This window comes from Bubalus kerabau, chromosome 17 (genome assembly GCF_029407905.1).
Source record: "Bubalus kerabau isolate K-KA32 ecotype Philippines breed swamp buffalo chromosome 17, PCC_UOA_SB_1v2, whole genome shotgun sequence".
Taxonomy (NCBI): domain Eukaryota; kingdom Metazoa; phylum Chordata; class Mammalia; order Artiodactyla; family Bovidae; genus Bubalus; species Bubalus kerabau.
In genome coordinates, this window is record NC_073640.1 from 27,854,821 (window position 1) to 27,876,627 (window position 21,807).

Consider the following 21,807-nt stretch of genomic DNA (forward strand, 5'->3'; position numbering starts at 1 on the left):
CAATCTCATCCTCTGTCGTCCCCTTCTCCTCCTGCCTTCAATCTTTCCCAGCATCAGGGTCTTTTCCAATGAGTCAGTTCTTCGCATGAAGTGGCCAAATTATTGGAGTTTCAGCTTCAGCATCAGTCCTTCCAATGAATATTCAGGACTGATTTCCTTTAGGATTGATTGACTGGATCTCCTTGCGCTCCAAGGGACTCTCAAGAGTCTTCTCCAACACCACAGTTCAAAAGCATCAATTCTTCAGCGCTCAGCTTTCTTCACAGTCCAACTCTCACATCTATACATGACCACTGGAAAAACCATAGCTTTGACTAGACGGACCTTTGTTGGCAAAGTAATGCATCTGCTTTTTAATAACGCTGTCTAGGATGGTCATAGCTTTTCTTCCAAGGAGCAAGCATCTTCTAATTTCATGGCTGCAGTGATTTTGGAGACCATGAAAATAAAGTCTCTCACTGTTTCCATTGTTTCCCCATCTATTTGCCATGAAATGATAGGACCAGATGCCATGATCTTAGTTTTCTGCATATTGAGTTTTAAGCCATTTTTTTCACTCTCCTCTTTCACTTTCATCAAGAGGCTCTTTAGTTCTTCTTCACTTTCTGCCATAAGGGTGGTGTCGTCTGCATATCTGAGGTTATTGATGTTTCTCCCAGAAATCTTGATTCCAGCTTGTGCTTCATCCAGCCTGGCATTCCGCATGATGTACTCTGCATATAAGTTAAATAAGCAGGGTGACAATATACAGGCTTGAGGTACTTCTTTTCCCATTTGGATCCAGTCTTTTGTTCCACCAAAGTGTGCCCTTGTCTAAAGACCTCTGTTTGCTTATGCGTGCTTTGGGTAGCTCACAGTGCACTAAGGTTAGAATCCAGGAAGGGAGAAACACTTGTGAAACCTGTGGTTGAACAAGTCAGTGGTTACCTGTAATCAGGAAGTTTAATGCAAGCTCTTTTGATAAAAGTCAAAGTCTAGGAGGGCGGGGCCTGGACGGGCCTGGCCGCGGAAACGTCAGCCCTCGCATCTTCGGTAGCGGGGAGAGCTTTTCTGTTGTCTCCTCAGGCTCTTGGGCGGCGGGGGCGGGGCTGGGGGAGAAGCTGGAGGGGGCGGGAACTGGGCTGACTCATAAGGCCTTCGGTAGGCACAGAGACCTGAGGACGCAGAGCTTGCTGTCCTGCCACGATGGGGCTCGTCGCTCTGGTCCTGACCTCCCTCGCCATTTCCACGGCTTGGGGTGAGTCGTCCTGAAATGCAAATAGCAGGCGGTCTTTGGGAATCCTTGTAGGGGACCAGGTGGAGGAGAAGCGTACAGGGCAAAGCAGTGACAGGCCGCCGGGTCCCGCAGCAGCGCGAGCTGTCAGAACTCTGAGGCTCTGCCGACTCCCGGCGTTGACAGGAGACAAAGGGGAGGGTACCCACTGGGAGCCCACCGGCCGTGCCACGTGCAGGAGGGCAACCAGCTCACCTATCGCTGAGCAGCTGAGGACTTTGGCGAGCTCCGTCTGTTTCCCCCTTGATCATTAGTCCAGATATGGCTAAAAGTGGGTTGCTGCTGCTGCTGCTAAGTCACTTCAGTCGTGTCCGACTCTGTGCGACCCCAGAGACGGCAGCCCACCAGGCTCCCCAGTCCCTGGGATTCTCCAGGCAAGAACACTGGAGTGGGTTGCCATTTCCTTCTCCAATGCATGAGAGTGAAAAGTGAAAGTGAAGTCGCTCAGTCGTGTCCGACTCCTAGGGACCCCATGGACTGCAGCCTACCAGGCTCCTCCGTCCATGGGATTTGCCAGTCAAGAGTACTGGAGTGGGGTGCCACTGCCTTCTTCAAAAGTGGGTTAATGGAGTATTAATGTCCACTCTGGAGTCAGTGTGCGTGGGTTCCCATCCAAGGCAGCACTCAGTAGCTGTGTATTCTTAGACAAGGGATGTTTCTTTTCTGTGTCTAAGTTTTGCACGTCTAAAATGGGGGTGAGAACTGTATCTACATCATTGGGCTGTTCTAAGTGTGAAATGGGTTGTTTCTAAAGAGTGTCTGGAATTGGAAAAAGTGAAAAAAAAAACAGTGATTCATAAGTAAAAGAGTTGTTATAACTTACAGTGTATGAATAGACACTCTGAGGTGTGGTAAAGCCCATGGATCAGGAGCCAATTGCCATTTAAGAGATAGTTTGTTTTTCCCAGTTCCCCAGAGGTGGGGGCGTGACACCACCTGGTGGGCTAGAAGGTGAAGCACCAGGTGTGTCAGGGGCAGAGGAAGAAGGGAGGAATCAGGGCAAGAACTTTATCTTGGTTAGTGGGGTGGGCTGGATAGGGTGAGGAAACTAGCCAATCCCCGCCACGCTCTAGGGCTTAGAGAGTGCCCACAACTGTTAGGTACTTTGCCCTGGAGTAATTAGGGCAGGATGATAGTGGCCATTGTGGAGGGCCTGATAAAGAAGGTGGTTAGGGTTCAGCCTCTGGCATGCTGGAAGAGAAAGTTCATTCCTGTCTCCAGGGATTGGCTAACTCTGGGAGGGGCAGTCCCCCCATAATCAGCAAGGCTCCCGGTGTCAAAGCATCAGAATACACAGCATAGAAGACATGGTTAATACAAGGGTGCAGCAAGAGCCCTCAGAATGCATCTGTACCATTTTATAGATGGAAAAACCGAGGCTCAGAGAGGGAAAGGTATGTATCCAAGGTGAGCTGGAAAATCATGCTCTGAATTCTCTCCCTGTCTCCTGAGTCCAGAGCCAGTGCTCTGACAGCCCAGTCTACACTGGGTTTAATCCTCTTCCTGGTGCTGCAACACTGTGAGAGGCCTGGAACTGAGGGCAAGAGCAGAGTCAGAAGCACCTTAGAAGCTGATTATCCCCTTTCTGCTGGTTTATCTGGGTAGAGTCAGTCTATTTCCATCTTTTAAAGATCCATACTGGCTTCCTCCATTTCTTCAGTTACCTCGTTTGTAAAATGGACATATTAATGTTTCCCTAGCGAGGCTTTTGTCATTGGAATGCCCACGTGGCACAGAGAAAGTACCCAACACACATCATTCCATGAACCTCAAGTGGTAACCGCTGCCTTCACCATTGTTGCCTGTGCCTCACAGCACATCACCCACTTTTTCACCTTTGCCAATTGGGCATCTGTCCACTTCACGTCTCTTGAAGGCTATCATCAGATGTGTTTATAAGACCAGATTTGGGTTATTCTTCTCTGTTCTGGCCACACGCTTTGAGGGAGAGGTTGTCGTTTTATCTGTATCTAAAGGGGAACAATTGGGAGGGTGAGAGGCTGGAAATCATTTTCTGTTAGGATGCTTAAACAAACTGCAGCTGTTGAGGATGGACAAGAGAGGACTTGAGGGATGAGCATGAACAGGGGTCAACACGAAGGCCACCTGCCTTGTGAAGGTGCAGGATGTCCCCAAGCAGGGAGGACCAGGCCTGACGTGGCAACTGCAGGAGATGCATTTGAGCTCAGTGAGAAGGAACTGTCTGCTCCATGGGAATGGGACAGACAGAGTGTGACCCCCAGTCTCGCTCTCTCTGATGACCCTGTGAGTTAGGAAGGACAGTTAGCTTCACTCTCTCACATAAGAAGCTGAGGCTTAGAGAGTTGAGAGGACATTCAAGATCACATGGCAAAGGTAACAAAGTCCACCCAGAATCCAGTTCAAACCTTCACCACTGACGTGTCCTCATTTCCTCTCAATGTCCACCAGGGCTGCCACCCTCACCACCTATTGTGGACACCGCTCAGGGCAGAGTCCTGGGAAAATATGTCAGCTTAAAAGGATTTGCACAGCCTGTGGGCGTTTTCCTGGGAGTCCCCTTTGCCAAGCCTCCTCTTTGATCTTTGAGGTTTGCTCCGCCGCAGCCTGCAGAACCATGGACCTTCGTGAAGAATACCACCTCTCACTCCCCCATGTAAGCCGGGGGTGTGGCTTTTGGCATCATTCAGTGGGGATGTTAGTCTCAAAGGGATGCAGGAAGGAGCCAAGGCAATCTTCTGAGTGGCTTATACTTTATTCTGAAATCCTCAAGATATTGTAGATCCTTATCAGCATTCCAGAATTCTCACAGCACTGTAGAGCCTTTTATTCAACCAATATTTCTGGAGCACCTCCTGTGTGTCAGGCGTGTTCTAGTTTCCTGGGATCCATCAGTGACCCAAAGAAAGATCCCACCCTCATGCAGCTTGCCTTTGTAGCAGGGAAAGACAGATCCTGAGCAATATGCAAGGTAGCAGAGTAATAATATGTAAGAATAGGCTAAGTGCTTTGGAATAAAACAAGGAGTTGAGCAGTGGTCAGAAGTAATGATTCTGTTTATTCTTCTGTCTTGATCTTCAATGCAGCTGGGGAGTGAGGTGGGCCAGGAGGTGTGTGGGTGGGGAGTCTTTGAGGTATCGCCAGTTCCTAACTCCCAGGTGTGACTGCTGCCTAGTAAGGAGGAGAGCAATGGTTGGTGTGTCCTAGTCACTGTGTCCACGTTGGGCAAAGAAGTCAAAGTCATCCCCCAGAACACCTAGGACATCTACATGCGTGGATCTCTGGGGATTTCCAGGATCTGCCTCTTGCCGCTACTTTCCACCCTAAGGTGGGGTCCAGAACCACCTCATTAACACAACAAATGATGCGTTTGTCACTCTCTTCACTTAGGAAATTCCTAGGGTTTTAGGAACTCCTTGCAGGAAATGGGAAGACCAAAGATACATTTCTTATTATATCACAGTATCATATCACACAATACAGATTCTTTATTTTTTTTAATAATTAAAAAAATTTTTATTATTAAGTTATTATTGGCTGCACCAGGTCTTTGTTGCTGCACATGGGCTTCCCCTAGTTGCAAGGAACAGGGGCTACTCTCTAGTTGAGATGTGTGGGCTTCTCTCTGCAGTGGCTTCTCTAGTTGTGAAGCATGGGCTGTAGGGCTCGGACTCAGTCGTTGTGGCTCACGGGCTTCGCTGTCCCACAGCATGTGAGAACTTCCAGACCAGGGGTCAAACCGATGTCCCTGCATTGCAAAGCAGACTCTTAACCACTGGACCACCAGGGAAGCCCGATACAGATACTTTGGATGTCTGCTTTGCTCGTTTGTATCATAAACATGGTTATATGTCATTACATATCACAGCCTGATATTACATTACATTGGGTATTGAGTTATAGTTTATTTACCCAGTCCCTTATTTGGGACCATTAAGTTCTTCTGGATATTTTTGATAATATAATTGGCACTGTGATGAACATCCTATAGCCAAACCTTTATGCACATTCACAGTAATTGAGGCTGAGTTCCAAGAAATGACATTTCTGAGTAAAAGAGTATCACCTTTTGTTAAATCTCCTTCCGAAAATGTCCCAGCTACACTCTTTTCATTAATATATGAAAACTTTCATTCACCAGACCCTAGCCAATGCTTGAGATTATTTAAAAACATTTTGGCTATTGAGTAGGCAAAATAATAATAATTATTAGCATCATAATTATTTATATAATTTTAGAGTTTATTCTGCATTTATCTCAATACTAGTGATGTTGAACTCTCTTTCCCATTAATTTTTCATTGTATCCTTTTATGAATACTATATCCACTTGCCTTGGTGATCTGGGGACAGCTCCTCCAGGATGGAAATCAGGAGGGTCTCTCTGGGGCTCTGACAGTCATTTGACAGCTATGTCATCCAAGCACCTCAGTACTGGGGGCCACCATGCCTGCTTTCTGAAAATCTGGAAATGTGGCTTATAATGTCCTCGGAAACATAAGCGGTGCATAGTCTGACTTTTCATGGCTGTGTGACCTTGGGCAGGTTCTATAACCTCTCTGTGCCTCAGTTTTCTCAACTGTAAAATGGGGATAATAATAGAACCCATATCATGGGTCTGATCTGAAGATTTTTTTAAATAATTTTTTTTATCTTGTTACTTATTTTTGGCTGTGCTGGGTCTTTGATGCTGTGCAGTCTTTATCTAGTTGCAGGCGGCGGGAGCTACTCTCTAGTTGCAGTGTGTGGGCTTCTCATTGCAATGGCTTATCTTGCGGAGCGCCGGCTCCAGGGCACGCAGGCGTCAGTGGTTGAGGCTCCCAGGCTGTAGAGCACAGACTTAGTAGTTGTGGCTCACACGCTTAGTTGCCCCGTGGCATGTGGGATCTTCCCAAATCAGGGATTGAACCTGTGTCTCCTGCACTGGCAGGCAGATTCTTTACCACTGAGCCACCAGGGAAGCCCCTGATCTGAAGATTTTGTGGTTGTTCAGTCCATAAGTTATGTCCGAATCTTTGCAACCCCATGGACTGTAGCCCGTCTGGCTCCTCTGTCCTTCACTATCTCCTGGACTCAAATTCATCTCCCTTGAGTTGGTGATGCTATCTAACCATCTCATCCTCTGCCACCCTCTTTTCCTTTTGCCTTCAATCTTTCCCAGCATCAAGGTCTTTTCCAACAAGTTGACTCTTAGTATCACGTGGCCAAAGTATTAGAGTGTCAGCATCAGCAACAGTCATTCCAATGAATATTCAGGGTTGATTTCCTTTAGGATTGACTGGTTGGATCTCCATGCAATCCAAGGAACTCTGGAGTCTTCTCCAGCACCACAATTCAAAAGCATCAATTCCTTAGCCTTCAGCCTTCTTTATGGACCAATTCTCACATCTATACATGACTATGGGAAAAGCCATAGCTTTGACTGTATGGACCTTTGTCGGCAAAGTGATGTCTCGGCTTTTTAATATGCAGTCTAGGTTGGTCATAGCTTTCCTTACAAGGAGCAAGTGTCTTTTAAATATTAAGTATTGCCTGTTACCGCTGTTGGATCTTTCAGATCCATTATTTGGGCAATGCATAACACTTGACAAGATGAGCTGACAGAATCTTAGCATGTCAGTGCTGCAAGACCCATATAGAAATCATTCCCCGCACTTAGACGTGGCAGACTGAGACCCAGAACAGAGAAGGAACTTGCCCAAGGTCACCTGGTATGTAAGTGGCAGAGGCAGAACTAGAACCAAGCTCTCCTAATGTTCACCACAAATATTTTGCCCTTGACCTGTTGCATGCCTTAAATGACTGCCAACAGAGTGGCTTCTCACCGTTTTTGGAAGTCTCCCATGAACTGGAACTCCTAGTTGACCTGTAGAGGAGCGTAAGCACCCTGCACTCGCTATGCAGCAGAGAGCCAGCTGCAACCAGGGAATGCAGGAAATGATCCACTTCCAGGCTCATAAGCAGCATCTTCTTGACACAATGCATTCCGAAGTCTCCTGAAAGGGGGAGGTGCCAGGCCTTCTCATTAGTCACTCTCCACAGAGAACTTGGTGAGCCCTAGAGCCCCCTATCCTGACCCCCCAGGTAGTCTCCTACCCATTCCAGTGTCTGGAATCTGGTAAGACAGCTCTGTTTACAGGCTTAATTCTCCTAGTCCAAGACCTGGCCTCACTACAGGAGACATCTCCTTGGTCAGCTCTGATTGAACATCAGGAGTTCTTCTCTTTCCTTGCCCCTCCCAGGTGCTCCCAAAGCGCAGTGTTGGTGGAAATGACCTCAGACCTCATTAGCAACGGAATGGAGACCGTTAAGCCTAAATTTTCTGAAGACTGTCTTTACCTAAATATTTACACCCCTGCTGACTTGATGAAGAGAAGCAGGCTGCCGGTAAGCAGTGGGAACCACTGGTCAAGGCTGGTGTAGACTGGAAGGGGATGAAGGCAGTGTTGGGTGGGGGCGTCTTGGGCCAAGGGTCTTCTGGGGCCCCAGGGCTTTCTTGTGCACCACAGCCAAACCTGACATCAGGAAGCGCAGGTTGACCACTCCTCTGTTTCCCCTCGGCCAGAGTAGGGCCCCTGGGGGAGATTGCTGCACATCTGTAATGCACATTTTCATTTTTATAGGGTCTCTCATGCTAATAGATGGACAAGAAGGATGACTCTTAATTGCTAGATTAGGAATCTGATACCCAGAGTAGGTAAAACATAATTTCCAATAAAGTTAGAGCTGGAAGGAATCTTGGAGATAAGCCAACAAGCCAACCCTTCCTTTACAGACAGAAACTGAGGTCCAGTGAGGGGAAGGCGCGGTCACAGAGTAGGGTTGGCAGGACTGGAGCACGGGGCTCCTGGAACAACAGGAGCGCTCTGACACGCGCTAGCACGGAGCCTGTGTGTGGCCTTTCCTCAGCACACAGAGGCCCTCTTTGACAGCTTCCTGTGTCACAGGTTGGGGAGGCTGAACCTGGAGCAACAAGCTTTTCCTGTACTTTCCCTTGGCAACTATCAAGATTTTCTTGTAGTTAATTTCACTTCCTAATTGTCTTTGGCCCAGGCTAGTGATGCAGTAAGTCATCATTTCCAGAATAAATGGAGCCCAGAGACAGGGCAGCCTTCCAGACTCAGGCTGGAGGGTGGGGTTGGTCTGCTAGAAAAGGAGGGGTCAGTGGGGGTAGAGACAGGGGCGGCCACGCACACCCAGACATCGCTCAGGAACACCCTTGGCATGGTGCCCAGATGAAAAGGGTGTCTGAACTTGGGACTAGAAGCTTGAAGAGGTGGGGACAATTGATCACTCATGCATTCATTCATTCATTTGCCTGTTACATACTTAGTGCTCCCACACACGTAGCTAGAAGTGGGAGTTAAGAGAAAAGAGGAACGTAAAACTATGACCACACAGCCCCTGCCTTTGAGGATGTGCACTGAGCTGGGCTAGGTTCGTCAGCAAATCACTGCTGACCAGCGCCTGGCTCAGCCTGGACTCAGAGATGACTGCAAACTCAGTCCCTCCACCTGGAGGCAGTCAAGGATTGGAGATGTCGGAGGAGCAGGGGCTCCGGGAACCTGAGGCTGGAGACCCTCTAGTGTGGACACAGGCTCTGGATCTGCAGAGTCTGGGTGTAAATACTAGTTCTGCCTTTTACTGCCTGAGAGACCTGGCTCTGTTTCCTCAAATCAGGGATAATCACACATGAGTTTTCAGTGATGAATATGAAGATTTATGGCAGTGTCTGGCACAGCACACGAGGCAACTTGCTGATGCATTAGTTAGAGTTGAAGGGAAGGAATTCCTCCTGCCCCAGCACCCAACCTACTGCAGCATGGCCATTGGCTGCTGTGTGCTGGGTGGCTCAACATGTGGACTCTGGAGCCAGACTGCCTGGGTTCAAGTCCTGCCTCCACTGCCTAGTAGCGGCGTGACCTCAGGGTGGTTAAGTGCCCCCGTTTTCTTGTCCATGAAATGGGATAATAGCAGTCCCTCGTTCATGGATGGATTATTTTTAAATGCTTAAAATAATAGTTGGTACATAGTTCATGTATGAGTTCTTCAAATTTTTTGTTAACAAAATCATTATAATATTACTTTAGCTATTCTCACTTTCTTGCTATGTGAACTCCTTAAATTTGGGGACATGCATTATGAATGGCCTCAATTCTTAGCACAGTCCTTGGCACCTAGTAGGTTTTCAGATCATATTCATCAAATGGTTGAAGACTTCTTGGAGGAGGTGGTTTTTAGGCTAGGCTTTGGAGGATGGGTGAGATTTGGGGAGCAGAAGGAGGCAGCAGGAAGGTATATTAAGAAGAGGTACCACCCAGGGCATAGGCTTCTTGACATGATCATTCATTCTCATGAGAAGTTGAATTCGCCACATAAAAGGTAACTAAGATGAAGCTGAAACAAGCTTCTATCCAAGGGCTTCTGCATGCTGAGTGTGCTGAGCTGGGTGAGGGGCCCAGGAGTGAGGGTGGTGGGAGTGTTGGAAAGAAGATGATGCTCGAGCCTTGGCTGTTCCCATGATGATGTTCTCAGCATGAAGAGCGCTGAGCGCAGGTGGCACTGGGGCAGGGGAGACAGGCAGGGGCAGCCAGGGTGCCCTGAGTGGAGTGGCAGCCTGGGCCACTGCTGGATAACAGGTAGGTGACCAAACCTGTCTCTGAGGTCTTCCCCAGCTCTGCTTCCTGTAACCTGTGTGGTTGGGTCCCCCCCGCCCCCATCCAGGTGGTGGTGTGGATCCATGGAGGAGCTCTGCTGATGGGTGGAGCATCAACCTATGATGGGCTGGTCCTCTCTGCCCATGAAAATGTGGTGGTGGTGACCATTCAGTACCGCCTGGGCATCTGGGGATTCTTCAGGTAAGACCCTGGACTCTCCTGGTGGCACATTGCCCCCAGTGTGGGGGTGCTAGGCCCCCACTCTGGTCATGCAAGCCCTCAAGGGGCTCTGTGCTAGGCTCCCTACTAAGACATCTGAGTCCCCTCCTAATTGGGCTCCACCTACCTTCTCATTCCCCAGCCACCCTGGTACACTTACTTCTGAGCTCTTACACATAAAACACCTAATCTCCCTGACACACTCCTATTATTCCTACCAAGCCCAACCCAGATGTTATCTCCTCTGACCTACTTATCTCGTTTTCACTTTGCTGCCTGGCATGTTGCAGTATCTTTAAGATGACAGTTATCATGCAGCACAGCACTTAGAGGCTCACACATCTTATCTCCTGGGGAAGCAAATATATTACCATATGTGAAATAGGATGACCAATCCAAGTTTGATGCATGAAGCAGGGCACTCAAAGCCGGTGCACTGGGACAACCCAGAGGGAAGGGATGGGGAGGGAGGTGGGAGGGGGGTTCAGGACCAGGGGGACACATGTACACCCATGGCTGATTCGTGTCAATGTATGGCAGAACCCACCACAATATTGTAAAGTAATTAGCCTCCAATTAAAATAAATTAATTAATTTTTTTTAAAAAAAGAAAGGGGTAGACTCATGTGGGAGCTCCATGAAGTCTTGTAGGTGAAGGAACGGGTGCCTGGAACTGGGAGGTCGTAAGGAGCATCTGACTCCAGGGGTACATCTACTGGGATGAGCGTTGGCCCACTCACCCCATTTCCTTCTGGAATTTGGCACATGCGTGAGTGAAGGCTTGAGTCTCCTGTGTGGATTCTCTGGGGACAGGAACCAGGTTTCCAGCAGGCAGTTACTGAGCTTTTCCCGAATGTACTGGCGCCAGGACCTCTTACTCTGAGATGCTGGGGGGTGGCCTGGGGCAGAGGTGGTCACCTCCCTGGAAAGAACTGTGGGCTGGGGGAGGGTTGTCCCAGGGGAGTCGTGTCCCAGGATGTGTCCCCTTCACGGAGACCCCTCAGCTCTTCCACCCACGGCCCATGTCTGCTCCCAGGGACAGTGTAACTGCACGTACTCGCCCCACTTCCTCTCCCCCAGTCTCTCCTCTACCACATGAACCAAAGTTTCACCCCGACCAGACACCAGACTACTCTGGTCCAGGTCACCATGCCCCAGCATCTCTCAGCCAACCTTGGCAGATCCACACGTGATCCCTCAGTTCTTGAAAAGCTGACCTCTCTTGGCTCCTGGCCACCTCCTCCCTCATGGGTCTTCCTTCTCAGCTCCTCCCTGGCCCTCCTCCTCCTGTCTCAGCCTCTGTGCACATCTTCTTCTTTGTCCCACTGATTCCTTGAGTGACCTCAGGGAGCACTTCCAAGCTTCCTATTTTCAGTCCCATTTCTCCACTGAAGCCCACAAGTACACCATTAAGTGCCTCCTACCTTCTCCATGGGGCATCTGAGGGCACCTCACTCCTCCACTAACAGACATAACCCTTGGCTCCCATGGTCCCCTCAACAGGGCCTCATGCTCAGCTATTGGCAAATACACCCTTCCAGTTACTCTGGATAAAAACCTTATGGTTGCATGAATTCTTCTCTTTTTTTTCACTCCCCACGTTCAGTCACCACCAAATCCTCTTGGCTCCACAGTAGCCAGAGTGATCATTTAAGACATAAATGGAATCTTGTCATCTCTGCAATGGCTTCCCATCTTACTTACAATGACATGGATGTCCTCACCCAGATCCTCAGGACCCTCTGTAGCTGCATGTCCTAGACTCATACTTTTGTTCACTGGACCCCAGGGCCTTTGCACTTGCTGTTTCTTCCACTGGGAATTCCCTTCTTTGGATATTTGCAAAGTCCATGTGCTCATAGGAAATGGTCAATCAATAGATGAAGGATGAATATGTAGAGCCCTACAGCAGAATAGGATGGAAGAAGATGAAGACCCCATGTCAGGGCTGTGGAAGCCCAGTCCTTTCCAGAAGGCTCACCTGGACCCCCAGCCCCATCTCTGGTCCTCAGGGCCCTGCCGGGACATCTCTGCCCCCATCCCCACCCTGTTCTCTTACTCACAGCACAGGGGACGAGCACAGCCTGGGGAACTGGGGCCACTTGGACCAGGTGGCTGCGCTGCACTGGGTCCAGGAGAACATTGCCAACTTTGGAGGGGATCCAGGCTCTGTGACCGTCTTTGGAGAGTCAGCAGGAGCGGAAAGTGTCTCTGTTCTTGTAAGTCTTCCTGGCCCTGATGTGGCTGCTGATGGGACCCCTTGCAGATCAGCCCATCTAGTCCTGGGACCTTTACTTCCAAGACCTGGATTCAAGGCTGACCTGACTCTGTGCAGCATCAGATGGTGGAGAGTTAATGGCCAGACTCCCCTTGGCCCCCAGGAAGCTCAGGGCTCAGCTCAGCCTCCGGGGCCGTAGCTGCAGCCACAGCTGCGACAGACACTCTCTTGCTGTCCTGTGTCGGTTGAGCTCATCCTCTCCTTCTTAATCATTTTAACGTTAGGACTCGCCTCACTTCTCTTGAGATTAGGGGTGGGTGTAAATGATTAATCAGAGGAGCCAACTTGAGGTTGGTCTGTGTGTCCTTGTCTGACTTGAAGCCAGGCCTACAGTTCAGGGAGACACGAGCACTAGGAACAGGTTGGGGGCCCCCTCTGAGGGCTCTGGGGGCTTGTCCATGCCCAGGAGGGAGGGCAGCAGTGTCTGGGGCTGAGGGATGGAGCTGGGCTGGGGAGAAGGAGAAGAAGAGGAGGGATGGGGGATGGGACAGGCGACAAGGGGATACAGACAGGACCTGGGAGTGCGGTGTGGGGAATGGGAATGGGGGAGACATCAAGGGAAGCAAAGCTGGAAAGCCAGATTAGAAGGTGCTGGGAGCTGTGGGAAACACTCCAACTACCTCACTATTGAGCACTATTACTATATTTTTAAAACATGTGGGATCATAGTTGAATATTCAGGGAAAACTTTTTTATATTTTATAAAATGGAGAAAAAAGAAAATCATAGATAACCCCCCCAAATAAAAATTCATCCACAATCCCATTAGCCAGTGATTCTCACCATGGACAGTTTCATTTTTCTGGTCTTTTTTCCATGCTGTTGTGCTGTTCTGCGCTTAGTCGCTCAGTCGTGTCTAACTCTTTGCAACCCTGTGGACTGTAGCCCACCAGGCTCCACTGTCCTTGGGGATTCTCCAGGCAAGAATACTGGAGTGGGTTGCCATGACCTCCTCCAGGGTATCTTCCCAACCCGGGGATTGAACCCAGGTCTCCTGCATTGCAGGCAGATTCTTTACCATTTGAGCCACCAGAACAGCCCTTTTCCCATGAATCACCCTATCTGTCATCTATCTATATCTAGGAATTTTTAAACAAAAAAGCTTCCTTTACATTATAGCATATATGTTTCCCTAACCATTAATTATTATTTATGTTTTGTGTGTATAGTCCTTAGTATTTCTAGTCTTTGAATGAAGAATGAAAAATACCTTATTTACCCAATGTCATATAACACCTTATGTTATTTCCACTTTTTACTGTTATGAATAACATGAACATCTTGGAGATTTTTGTTTGCCTCCAAGTCATTTCCCTTCAATCCTGAGTAATGGAATTGGGAAATCAGAACTGTGTGTTTAAATCGATGCTAGAAATTTCCAGCTGCCTTTCAGATACTTTCACTGTTATGCCTCACTCTGTACACCTGGTTCCCTCTAGCGGAGGTTTTCTTGGAGAAGCTGGACCCTGGGGTCAGTCTAGGGAACAAGGTCAGTCAGGTCAAGCAAGGACCTGTCATGTCCACTGAGCCCCACGGTCTCCATAGGAACAGTCCAGGACGGGGCTATGGATGGGTCTAGCTCTTGAAGACCCCACTCCCTGTGAGCATAAACTCCCTTTCTTGCCACTCTCCTCCCAGGTTTTATCTCCTCTGGCCAAGAATCTCTTCCACCGGGCCATCTCAGAGAGTGGCGTTGCCCTTATTCCTGGCCTGGTCAAGAAGGACTCTAAGGCTGAAGCTAAGGTAAGCCTCACACTGGACTGTCCCTACACCATGCTCTGCTCTGCTGAAGTTGTCAGGGCCCTTTCTTATCGCAGGGTCTGGCTGACATCCTCAGAGAATCATAGCAGTGAGGGTGGCTGACCAGGAAGGGCGAGGACACACCCCGCCCCACCTCCCAGTTCTCCTGCTAAGCAAACTGGGGCAGACAGCAGAAGAACTTGTCAAGGTCAGCCAGTGATGAGAGCAGAGCTGGACTCGGGCTCGTGACTCTGGACTGCCGGCCCCGGCGCACTTTGCAATGAACATGCATCCCAAAGTGTGCCAGGTGGGGTTGAGGGGCTGCACAGTGGGCAGTGGCATCTGTGTTGCCTCCCTCAGTGTTTGAGTCTGCTGAACTCATTGGCCTCATGTGAGCCTGGAGTGGATTTTCCCTGGGGGCTTGTGACTGGGGTAGGTTCCTGGAGCATTCATTCATTCATTCACTCAACAAGTAGTTTTGATATAATCTGACATCTGGCAACCTCATGAAGCTTCTATTATAATTTAGGAGATAGAGTAATAATTATACAATTGCAAAACTTGTGAAATGTCAACTGTGACTAGAGCAATAGAGAAGAGCTGCTGCTACTGCTGCTAAGTCACTTCAGTCGTTTCCGACTCTGTGCGACCCCAGAGACGGCAGCCCACCAGGCTCCCCCATCCCTGGGATTCTCCAGGCAAGAACACTGGAGTGGGTTGCCATTTCCTTCTCCAATGCATGAAAGTGAAAAGTGAAAGTGAAGTCGCTCAGTCGTGTCCGACTCTAGCGACCCCATGGACTGCAGCCTACCAGGCTCCTCCATCCAAGGGATTTTCCAGGCAAGAGTACTGGAGTGGGCTGCCATTGCCTTCTCCGAGAGAAGAGGTACCTGATGTCAAAAGAATCCAAAAGGAGCCCTTAGTCCAGTGTGTAGGGAGAAGTTATCAGGAAAGGCTCCTGGAAAAAATAATGATCAACGAGTTGAGATGAGAAGGGAAAGCAGTAAATTACTTGGTAAGAAAAGAATATCCAGGAAGAGGCAACATCCTGAGCAAGTGTCCTGGGTCAGGAGCAGGTATCTCAAGTGAGAGGGTGAGGAAGGCTGATGTGGCCACGGCAGAAAGTGCAGACAGCACCTGGAGAGAGCTGAGGATGCAGCCATTGGCAGGGCCATGCTACATAGGACCTAGTGGGGACTTTGCCTTTATTTGGAGAATGTTAGGAAGACAGGGAAGGGTGAGCAACACAAAGGCCCTGCTGAGGAGTGTGCCTTAGAGTCAGTGATGTGGAGCATTTTGGTCGGGCTGGTTTGGTAGAGGGGTGGGGCCAGCAGCCTCACTTAAAGGGAGGAATCTAAGACAATGAAGGAATCTAAGATTCTTATTCTTGCCCTACCTCCCTCTCTCTCCCCACTCTGTCCACTTCTTACGGCTGAGCACTGATCGCATGTCAGACACTGGACCCGTCTCCAGTGTGCACACTCTCCAGTGCCCCACCATCCTGGCGCCTGACTTCTCCGCTGCATCTTCCCCTCTGGCTTCACTTTGCCAGTGACTGGCCTGAGGCCACATGGCTGTTAATTGGATGAGCCAAGATTTGGAATTAGATAGTGGGATTGTGGATTCCACATTTTTAAGCTCCATTCCATGATACCTGTCTTCAGTTTCAAGGATATTTTGCCCATTTTAACAGACATAAAGTAACAGAGCAGAGGCTGTATAATCGGCATGACTGGGACCCAGGACCCACGCAAACTGGTCTGGAGCATTTTCTTTTTCTTTCTTCTTCTTCTTCTTTTTTTTTTTTTTTTAGTGTTTTAAACTTTAATTTTATTATTATGATTTTTTAATCATGTATTTATTTTTGACTGTTCTGGGTTTGTTGCTGTGTGCAGGCTTTCTCTAGTTGTGGTGCACAGGCTTCTCACTGTGGTGGGTTCTCTTGTTACAGAGCATGGGGTCTGGGGTGCAGGGGCTTCAGCAGTTGTGGTGCGTGGCTTTAGTTGCCCTGCAGCAGATGGAATCCTCCCAGACCAGGGATCGAACCTGGATCCCCTGCATTGGCAGGCGGATTCTTAACCACTGGACCACCAGGGAAGTCCTGGTCTCGGGTGTTTTCTGCTACCTCTGGCTGCCTTTAGAAATTGAGGTTGGGACAGAACACCTCGGTATTGACGGAGGGAAGAGAAGTGACTCTTGAATTCTGCTGTCACCTGTGATCTCTGTAGTGAATTGCTGCCTTTGCTGGGTGCAAAACCATCACCTCGGCTGTCCTTGTTCACTGCCTGCGCCAGAAGACGGAGGACGAGCTCTTGGAGATAACACAAAAGATGGTAAGTGCATCAGTTCTCTTGGAAAAACAAGCCCCCAACCCTGGAAACATGGCTCCAGGCTTCACCATTTCAGCTTCAGTCCTCTTGCCCTAGGAAAATTACCTGGGACAGTTTCTCACCTCCCAGGAGCAGTGTCAGCCTCTGGATCTGAATGGTGAACTGTTTTTCTTTATTATTATGAATCTCTCAAACTTTAGCAAAGTCAAAAAAAGAACATAATGAACAATTAATAATCCTCTAGATCCATCAAAACTTATTTTTTCTATTCTCATTTTTAGATATATTTTTAAAAATTAAACATTGTGTATTTCAGAGGTTAACTACCATCCTGAACTTTAGGGACAGAAATATAAAAAACAAATATTTTTGGAAAGATTATCACAATTTATCTTAGTTAAATTAGAAACCTTTTCATTTTTAAGCCAACCGTGGGCCACTTTTCTAGATTTTTTTAAGACTCTGCCTCAGTTGTTATTCTAGGAAAACTGTACATCAACCCATTAATCTATCCAACCATCCATCCATTTATTCATCTATCTTATCATTCCTCTATCCAGTCCACAAATCCATTCAAAACTTTTCATTCATCTATTATTCATTATCCATGCACCATCCACACACCAGTATTGTCACTCCATCATCCATCCCTCCAATAAGTGATCCATCCATCACCCATCTCCACGTATCCACTTGTCCATCTGACTCACCAGTACTCCACCTACTGACCACTTCATCCATCCATGTATCTAGGTTAAGTGTGTGTGCGGCGGGGAGGGGTGGTAGCAGGGAGGGTGATGTGAACGTGAATCAGCTATATCGTCCCTGCTCACAAGGAACTTTCCAGGGAGAAACGCAGCCACATACTTTGTGGGCCCTGTGTGGTAGGCATACAGAGAGGGGAAGTATTTGTTGTACTAAGCAAGGATGCTTCACAGAGAAGGTGACCTGTGAGGCTTGATGGATGTCTGTGGCAGTGCATCATCACAGAGAAGCCACAGCAGGACGATCACCCAGAAATATAGCACCCGGGCCAATAGAAACTATCCCCTCTATCGGGGAGGGTTTGAAAGAAAGCCCAGAGGAACCTAAGCACCTGGGCTCTCTGTCTGGACTCCGGAGGGTATTCCTGGACCCCCAGAAACAAGTCTCTAACACTGGACTCTGAGCCCTTTCCAGTGTGGCCTTGGGACTTAGATCCTGACTTCTCAGGCTCACATGATGTGACCAATATGTTCAAAGAATGAAAACACAACTGCCTTCTAATGCCTGAAAGGATGTGAGTTTATTTCAGCACCTCTCAATGTGGCACATGAGGTCCAGTTTATAAAGGGAGAATTGGTAACTTTGGTAAAACCCAGAGCCTCTATAATCCTCCTGAGTTTTCTGAGATCATGTGGAAGTGTTTCCATGGTTACCTTCTCACCCTAGTACACACACATAGACACACACACACATGGACACACGCACCTGGATTGCAGGGCTACAACACATAATGGAGAGACCGTTTTTGGTGACCTTCTACATACTGGTCAGGCCTGTTAGCTACAGTATAACAATAATGTCAGTACAATCGTGGTAAACTTACAACAAAGAGAATTTTCAGTGAGTTTGTATGAGTCAGGATTTTCTAATGCAAGATGAGAAAACTCATCTCAAAGTGCTTTGAGAAGAGAGAGGAATATATTGTGACAGAATCTTCTGGTAACTCACTGACAAGTCCAGGAGTTGACGGCTTCTGGCGTGACTGGATCTGGATGCACATATGATGCTATTAAGAATCAGTCTCTATCCCTCAGCTTTTACCTTTCTGTGTTGGCTTCACTCTTAGGCAGATCTGGCCCCTAGGGAAGTTAAACAACAATACTCTAGTCTTACATCCTATCTGCTTAGAAACCCTCTTTCCCAATAACTCCAGCAAAAGTTTTGGGTAAACTGTATTGAACTGACATGGGCGCATGTCCACCGCTGAAGTAGTCCCTGTATTCAGGGATTTGGTGCGCTGGAGGTCACATACAGATGCCTGTAATCATGGAGTGAGAGTTGGGGAGAGGGGGTCCCCCAAAGGAAAATCAGGGTGTTGTTGCCTGGAGGAAGAAGAAGGGGAAATGGGTGGAGGGCAGGGCAGGCACCATCAGTCCTCTGCAGAGCTCCCCTGCCCCATCCCACACCTGCTCCCTGTGCTGGTGCCCAGGGGAGGGTGTCGTGCCCGCTTCCTTTCAGCCCAGCCAGGGTGGCGCCAGGAGGGAGCACTTGGTACCTTTGGGACAGCTCACAGAGGTCAGCTTTCCTCCCAGCAAGCCTCCTCACCACAACCTCTGTCTTTGTCTTCACAGAACTTTTTCACTCTTGATTTCTTGGGAGACCCAACAAAGGTAAGGACCTTTGCTTTCTTAATTATGGGTTTTAAGTCTTGACACCTTTAAGCTCCAGTTACATATGAATGACAGGAATTCTCCCATAAGCGAAGCCATAGTAGCTCCTTGTGTTTACCCTGCTGATGCCTGGAGAGGGATAGAGTAATGTCCGGGTGGCCCCAGGAGGAGACCAGTCATCAGACTAGAACCCAGTACCCTGACCCCCGGGCAGTGCTCTCCATCATCAACTCTGTGTCCCTGTCCCCAACCAGCCCATGGTCTTGTTTACATTCCTGAAAACGCCCTGTTGGGAGAAGGTGAACGAGAAACCTCCACTGTGGAGGGTGGAGATGACTGGGTAAGGGACTCTTCAGAAGCCTCCAGGAGGAGCCCGGATCATCTCCTGGGGGGTTTCAGGTTGACTGACTGTGCAAGTCGCACTGTTTGCAGGGATGTGGGGAAAGGAGTCATGAGTCTGAGTCCTCAGGACACCACCCTCCTCCCAGCCACGTGGGAAACTCCAACAGCAGCCTCCCATCTCCTTCGTCTCCTCCCACCTTCCAACGCTTCCCTTCACCAGGTTCTGATTGCATTACTTCTGTGGCATCTCAGTCCTGGCCTCTCTGCAGACTCCCTGGGGAGTCTTACCTTAAAAGGTGTAGAGAGGATCAAATGAGACTTAGTCATTCAACAAAGTTGTTTTTTTTTTAAGTAGATTTGTAGTGTTGGACTGGTTTCTGGTATATAGCGAAATGATTCAACTCTACATATATATACACAATCTTTTTAATATTATTTTCCATTATGGTTTATTACTACTACTACTACTACTAAGTCACTTCAGTTGTGTCCGACTCTGTGCAACCCCAGAGACGGCAGCCCACCAGGATCCCCCATCCCTGGGATTCTCCAGGCAAGAACACTGGAGTGGGTTGCCATTTCCTTCTCCATGGTTTATTACAGGATATTGAATATAGCTCCCTCTGTAGGGTCTTGTTGCTTATCTGTTTTATATATAGGAGTTTGTATCTGCTAATCCCAAACTCCTAATTTATCCCCACTCGACCCCTTTTCCCCTTTGGTAACTATAGTTTGTTTTCTGTCTGTGAGTCTGTTTTGTTTTGTAAATAAGTTCATTTGCATCATATTTTAGATTCCACATATAAGTGATATCATATGGCATTTGTCCTTCTCTTTCTGACTTACTTCACCTAGTATGTAATCCCTGAGGCCACCCATGTTACTGCAAATGGCATTGTTTCATCCTTTTTCATGGCTGAGTAATATTCCATCATATGTTCCATATCTTCTTTATCCATTTATCTGTCGATGGACATTTAGATTGCTTTCATGTCTTGGCTACTGTAAATAGGGCTGTTGTGAACATTGAGATGCATGTGTCTTTTTGAATTAGAGTTTTCTGTGGATATATGCCTCGGAGTGGGATTGCAGGGTCATATGATAATATTTTTAGCTTTTTAAGGAACCTCCATACCATTCTGCATGGTGGCTCCACAAATTTACATTCCCACCACCAGTGTAGGAGGGTTCCCTTTTCTTCACAGAGATCAAACAAGGAGCTACATTTTTGTCTTTTTGTTTCATCTCTAATATCATTAACATATCTTTTCATGGTCCTATTTAGTGCCACCTTTTGCATTCTTGAGTTTTGTGTTGTCAGTTTTGCTGTTTAAAATAATCCCCGACCACAGACAGAAGGGCTGTCTAGTGTGCCTAAGTGCAGGCAGCCTACGACGTGTCTGACTTGTGAGAAATACGAGTATTAGACAAACTGCCTTCAGGCATGGATGACAGTGCTGCTGGTCAAGAATTCAGTGTTAATTAATCAACAATGCGGAGCATCCAGAATAAGGAAAAGATTATTTGCCGATCAGTTCGTTGAGCTGCTTAGGAATATGCTAAATTAACATCTATAGCATGTGACGAAGCCATGAAAAACAAGCTATGTTTGTGATTTTATGAGATGAAGGCGGATTAAAAAAAAAAAGCGTAGTGGGCGGCACTGTTGAGGCTGATGGCCAAGGGATTTACAGTTGCATCACCCAGGGAACCACTGAGCCCTTATTGGCTTAGTTGCCCTGAGGTCTGTGGAATCTTCCCGGACCAGGGATTAAACCCCATGTCCCCTGCATTGGCAGACAGTCTCTTAAGTGGGGGACCACCAGGGAAGTCCGTCACAGTAAGTTTTTAGAGCTTAAGTACCACAAATACTGAGAGCTGAATGAGACTGGAAAGAGACATATACATAGATACTTCAAATATATGCACATTATATTATATATTTTTATACCAAATTGACTGAAGATCTGTCCCCATCACCTGACCACTGCTGTCCCCTGGTCAGAGTTCTACCCTCTGGGGTCCACAGAGTTATCCCCCTTTGTTAGGACTCAGGTGTGTGATACTGGTTGTGAGCTCCGGCAGGTGGAGACGGGGATGCGGGTGTGACCTGGAAGGGGAAGCACAGACAATACTCTGCCCTCTTCCCCAGACCTATCCTTTCCTGCCCACCGTGGTTGACGGAGTGCTGCTGCAAAGATGCCAGAAGAGATGTTGGCTGAAAAGAACTTCAACACCGTTCCCTACATTGTCGGAATCAACAAGCAAGAGTTTGGCTGGATTCTGCCTTTGGTGAGAAAGCGCAGGCCTCATAGACTTGTCTCCCATCCCATCACCCTCCCATCTCTGGTCACAGACCCCTCTCTGGGACCAGGCCAGCTGTCCCTGTCATACAAAAGTTGACATTTCCATGGAAACTATCTCCGATGGTCCACACTGTCATCTGGGAGATGTAGCCCTGGGGACCCACGTCCCCACACACTCTGTGATTGTCCCCCCATCCATGGATCCTGAAATGCTGGTTCTGGGAGGGCCGGTAGAGATCGTCACTGGGCAGATGAAACCCAAGGCCTGGATGGGGCCAGGGGCTCGGGGGTTCTGGAGAGTGAGGCCT

The 21,807-nt window shown here is 48.2% G+C and overlaps 1 pseudogene; it reads left to right on the forward strand.

The window, feature by feature from the left end:
* Positions 1-1,185: 1,185 nt before the first annotated feature.
* The window catches only part of LOC129631224 (liver carboxylesterase-like), a 28,301-nt pseudogene continuing 7,679 nt past the window's right edge, over positions 1,186-21,807 (forward strand).